A 6,000-nucleotide genomic window follows, 5' to 3' on the forward strand; every position below is an offset into this window, starting at 1 on the left:
ATTGTGATGCCTATTTAACGTTATAGTTTTGAGGCTTCTGTGGCTGTTCATACAGTTGCCTATCTTAGGTTAGTACTGAGCCAACACATCCTATGTAGGTCCCAAGACAGAGTCTCCCAAATGCCTACCTGCTTATAGATACTGCTGCAATGCTGAAGTTCGAATATTAGTTTGGGTGTGCCCCCAAAGTCCATGTGTTAAAGGCTTGGTCCTGGGGCAGGTGCTGTGACATAGTGGGCTAAGTCTCTGCTTGCAGTGCCGGCATCCCATATGGGCATCAGTTTGAGTCCTGGCTGCTCCTCTTCTGATCCAGCTCACTGCTTCTGGACTGAGAAAGTAGAGGAAGATGGCCCAAGTCCTTGGGCCCCTGCGCTTGGGTGGGAGACGTGGAAGAAGCTCCTGGCTCCTGACTTCAGATGAGCCTAGCTCTGGCTGTAGCGGCAGTCTAGGGAGTGGACCAGTGGGTGGAAGACCTCCCTCTCTCTCTCTGTAACTCTACCTCTCAAAAAAATAAATATAAAATAAAAAAAAAGGTTGTCCTCAGGATGGGTGCTATGGGGAGAGGGTGGAACCTTTAGGAGGTGAGCCTACTGGGAGATCCTTAGGTCGCTGGGAATGTGCACTCTGAAGGTTGTTCTTGCGAGAGGATTGTAAAAGCCTCAGTGTGGGGGCCAGTGCTGTGGTGCAGTGGGTTGTCCTCCACCTGCAGCTCTGGCATCCCATATGGGTGTCAGTTCTGGTCCCAGCTGCTCCTCTGCCAATCCAGCTCTCTGCTATGGCCTGGGAAAGCAGTAGAAGATGCCCAAGTCCTTGGGCCCCTGAACCTGTGTGGGAGACCTGGAAGAAGCTCCTGGCTCATGGCTTTAGATCGGCACAGCCCTGGCCATTGTGGCCAGTTGGGGAGTGAATGGAAGGCTCTCTCTACCTCTCCTTTTCTCACTGTGTAACTCTGATTTTCAAATAAATAAATCTTAAAAAAAAATGTTTATTTACTTCAAAGGCAAAGTTACAGAAGAGGGAGAGTCAGAGAGATTCTCCATCTGCTGGTTCACTTCCCAAATGGCTACAATGAATGGGGGCCATGCCAGAGCCAGGAGCAGGTATTGTGGCATAGCAGGTTAAACCAGGAGCCAGGAGCTTCTTCAGGTGGCAGGGGCTCAAATACCTGGGCCATGTTCTGCTGCTTTTCTCAGGTCATTAGCAGGAAGCTGGATAGGAAGTGGAGCAGCTGGGACAGGAGATGGTGCCCATATGTGTGATGCCCCTGTCACAGGCAGCAGCTTTACCTGCTTAGCCACAACACCAGCGTCTTATCATTTTAGAGATAAGTAAACTGAGACGCAGAGTTTACCATTTTTTTTCCATTCTGTCTCTTAATTAATCCTCACACTAACTCCACAAATTATGTGTTATTTCAGATTCACAACTGGAGAAATGAAGCATGTTACTTTACCTGATGTCACTCAGATGGTAAAGGACAAAGTCGGGATTATTTTTTTAAAGATTTACTCGAAAGTCAGAATTACAGAGAGAGAAGGAGAGACAGAGATAGATCTTGTAGTCTCTGGTTTACTCCCCCAAATGGCCGCAAGAGCCAGCCCTGGGCTAGGCCAAAAGCAGGAGCCAGGAGCTTCATCTGAGTCTCCCATGTGGATGGCAGGAACCCAAGTACTTGGACCATCTTTCTCTGCTTTCACAGGTGATTATCAGGGAGCTGGATCAGAAGTGGAGCAGACAGGACTTGAACTAGCGCCCATAAGGGATGCTGGCATCATAGGCGGTAACTTTACCCACTATGCCCTGGCCCCAGTGTTGGGATTCTTGACCAAGTCTGTCTGAATTTAACATCTCACGTTCAGCCTGCTTTCATCAATAGAAACAAACTGCCTGGTCTTTCTTCCTTTTTTCTTTTTTTGTTAATGAAATTCTAAAATTGTTCATTTATTTGTTTCAGTCAGAAAAGACACACACAGAGAGAGACAGACAGACAGAGACAGAGACAGAGAGAGTTCTTAAATGCTGGTTTACTCCCCCAAATGCCTGCAATAGACAGAACAGAGTAGGACCAAAGACAGGAGCCCAGAACTCAATCTGTCTCTGGTATGAGTGGCAGAGACTCAGCCACTGAGCCCTTGCACCTGCTGCCTCCCAGGTGTGCATCAGCAGGAAGCTGGAATCAGGAGAGGAGCCGGGACGTGGCCCAGGCACTCTGATGTGGGGTGCAGGTGTCCTAGGCAGCATCTTAACCACGAGGCCAACCACGTGCCCTACTACTTGACCTTGACCTTTGTGTGCCTTGGTTGTGCTATCTATAAAATAGGAAAATATCCAAAGTTGCGCTACCCTGGGTGGTCTTTGGAAAGCCATGTTTTGGGCGTGGGAACACTGGATGTCCTCTCCCAGTGATAACTTTCAGAATGGGCACAGGGTTCCTGGGAGCCTTGTTGGACGGGAGAGTTCCGGAAATCACTCAATTCCTGTCTTCAGTGCATATGGCAGGCCTAGAGGAGAAGGCTCGAAATAGACCAGCTGTCCTCCACCCTCCGGACACCCGAGGGAGCTTTTCTCTGGCTCTGAGTTACAGTCAACAGAGAATATTCTGAGAAATTCCTTGTGGCCGGGCCTTTTGCCCGGGAGGTTTCACCAGGTTATGTGAGCTCTCTCTCCATCCCTTTCAGCCCTCTCTCCCCAATCCCTTTCAGAGATAAGAATTGGCACTGTTCAGCCTCAAGGGATGAACTATTCACAAAGAAAAGGGGCCAAGACGGTTAAAGGCATGAAAGGCGGCGGGACACAGTTAATCTCCATTTCTCCTGAGGCTTGGACAAGTGGACAGGGACTTTGACTACAGTTACAGGGATTTGGAGATAGAGGACTTCCTGATAGAGTTGAGTGATATTGGAGTAGATTATATCGGCTTAGAGGAAATGAACTGTGAAATTTATTTAGGCCAGCACTGCCTATCAGAAACATAGGGGTGGCCAGCACTGCCCAACAGAAATGTAGGGGTGGCCAGTTAGCCCGGCAGTTAGGATGCCTCATCTCATTTCAGACTCTGGAGTCGTGCTTGCAGCTCCTGACTGCAGCTTCCAGAACCCGGGAGGCAGTGATGCCGGTTCAGGTAATCGGTTTCCTGCCACCCAGGAGGAGACCTGGACTGAGTTTCTGGCTCTTGGCTTTGGCCCAGCCCAGTCCCAGCCTCTGCAGGCTTTTAAAGAGGAAACCAGTGGATGGCGGCATTCTGTCTCTCTGCCTGTCAAGTAAACAAATAAAAAAATGTTTAAAACAAGAAGTATAAAGGAACCATGCGTGCAGTTCAAAGGCTTTCAGTTGCCACACTAAAAAAGTAAAGCAACAGGGGCCAGCACTGGGGCCCTGCAGGTTAACCTGCTGCCTGCAATGCTGCCATCCCATATGAGGGCCTGATCAAATCCTGGGTGCTCCACTTCTGATCCAGTGCCCTGCACTTGGGAAAGCAGTGGGAGATGGCTCAAGTACTTGGATCTCTGCCCCTACGTGGGAGACCCGGAGGATGCTCCTGGCTCCTGGCTTAACTTCCTACACCACAATCGGCCCCTCCCACCCCCCTTCCCCTTTCTGTCTTTTTTTAGTTTTTGAGATAACATATTCTAAATTTACATTACAGCAAAAAAGCTTAATACTTGACCAAATAAGAAATTTAACAAGTAAAAAGCAAAAAGACCCTAGTTTAGTAGGAATATAGACAATGGCTATAAACAATATTTGGATGGAAAAATGACTATTTCACCCAGATACAGTAAATTTTAAAGTAATCACAGATCATTAAAACTATAATAATATAGCATTTTTAACATTTGACAAAGGTATAAACAAAATTTCACAAAACCATATTTGAAGCACTACTGATTCACATATTTTTTCTTCCTTTCTTTTTTATGTTAATTTTAGCTCCCACTTGTAAGGGAGAACATGTGGTATTTGTCTCTCTGTGTCCAGCTTATTTCACTCGACATGATGTCCTCCAGTTGTGTCCATTTGCTGCAAATTTCTTTCTTTTTCTTTTTCTTTTTTTTTCTTTCTTTTTTTTTTTTTTTTTTGACAGGCAGAGTGAATAGTGAGAGAGAGAGAGAGAGAGAGAGAGAGAGAGAGAGAGAAAGGTCTTCCTTTTGCATTTGGTTCACCCTCCAATGGACGCTGCGGCATGTGCATCTCACTGATCCGAAGCCAGGAGCCAGGTGCTTCTCCTGGTCTCCCATGGGGTTCAGGGCCCCAGCACTTGGGCCATCCTCCACTGCCTTCCCGGGCCACAGCAGAGAGCTGGCCTGGAAGAGGGCAACCGGGATAGAATCCAGCGCCCCCAACCGGGACTAGAACCAGGTGTGCCGGCGCTGCAAGGCGGAGAATTAGACTGTTAAGCGACGGCGTCGGCCCTTTCTTTTTTTTTAAAAAAAAAGAGATTTATTTATTTACTTGAAAGTCAGAATTACACAGAACGAGGGAGACACACAGAGAAAGACAGAGAGATCTCCCACCTGCTGACTCACTTCCTAAATGGCCACAACAACTCAGTCTAGGCCAGGCCAAAGCCAGGAGCCAGGAGCTTCCTCCAGGTGTCCTACGGGGGTGCAGGGGCACAAGCACGTGGGCCATCCTTTGCTGCTTTCCCAGTCCATTAGCAGGAAGCTGAACCAGAAGCAGAGCAGACAATGGCCCAAGTGGTTGAGTCCCCCATCATCCATGTAGAAGATCCACACTGAGGTCCTGGATTGGCTTAGACCTGGCAATGTAGACATTTGGAGAGTGAATCAATGGCTAGAAAATCTCTTTTTCTGTGTCTCTCTTTCTTTCAAAATAAATAAATACATTTTAAACTTGATGCAAAACAGAATTAAGAGATGTTCATGTTGCTGCAAAAATTTTTTTGAGCTCCATGCGGTATTTTCCACGAACTTTCAGGGGCGGGCATTTGGCCCAGCAGTTAAGACACTAGCTAAGCCCCCACACCACAGGGCAGGCATTGCGGCACCGCCCACATCTGCTATTGGGATGCCTGGGATCAAGTCTCTGTTCCTCTGCTTCCAGTCCAACTTCCCACTAATCCTGGGAGGTAGCAGAGGATGGGTCAAGTGCTTGGGTCCCTGCTACCACATGATGCACCTTCATGGCGTTCGGGGCTCCTGGCTTTGGCCTGGCCTTGCCCTGGCTGTTGTGAGCATCTGGGGAATAAACCCGTGGCCGGAAGCTCTTTCCTTTGGCCTGTCTTTGGCAGGCTCTCGTTCTCTTCTCTGCCTCTCAAATAAATTAAAAAAAAAAAAAAATTAGTGAACAAAAAGAGCAAATTGCAGAATACATACAGTGGGCCAGGCAAAACTAAATGATATATGGCTTAGGATACAGATATATGCATATGCCTAGACAGTATAAAAGAAAAGGACTGGCACTGTGGTACAGCTGGTTAAGCCATGGGTTGCAACACTGGCATCCCATACAGAAGCGGTTGTTCCAATCCCAGCTGCTCCACTTCCAATCCACCTCCCTGCTAATGTGCCTACAGAGGGCAGCAGAAGATGGTCCAAGTCTCTGGGGCTCCTGTCACCCACGTGGGGGACCTGGATGTTGTTCCTGCCTCCTGGCCCAAACCTGGCTGCTGTGGGCATTTGGGGAGTAATCCAGTGAATGGAAAATCTCTCTCTCTCTCTTTCTCTCTCTTCTTCTGTGTGTGTGTGTGTCCCTCTTTCTTTGTTGCTTTGTTTTTCAAATAAATAAATAAATAAATAAATAAAAATTTTTTTTTTGAATTTTGTAAAAAGAGTATAAAAGAAGAGTGGGTTTGGTACACACCAAAGTCGGGAGGGAGGTAAAGGTTCAGGAGAGTGTTATTCTTTGTAAGTTTTGCGTGTTTGAAATACAGGTTGAGCAGCCTCAATCTGAGAACCGAAGCTTCCGGACGGCTCCCAGATCTGCCGCCAGCAGGATGCCAGATGTGGAAAATTCCACACTTACCTCGCGTGAGGGCGG

The sequence above is a fragment of the Lepus europaeus genome, chromosome 6, assembly GCF_033115175.1.
Source record: "Lepus europaeus isolate LE1 chromosome 6, mLepTim1.pri, whole genome shotgun sequence".
Lineage (NCBI taxonomy): Eukaryota > Metazoa > Chordata > Mammalia > Lagomorpha > Leporidae > Lepus > Lepus europaeus.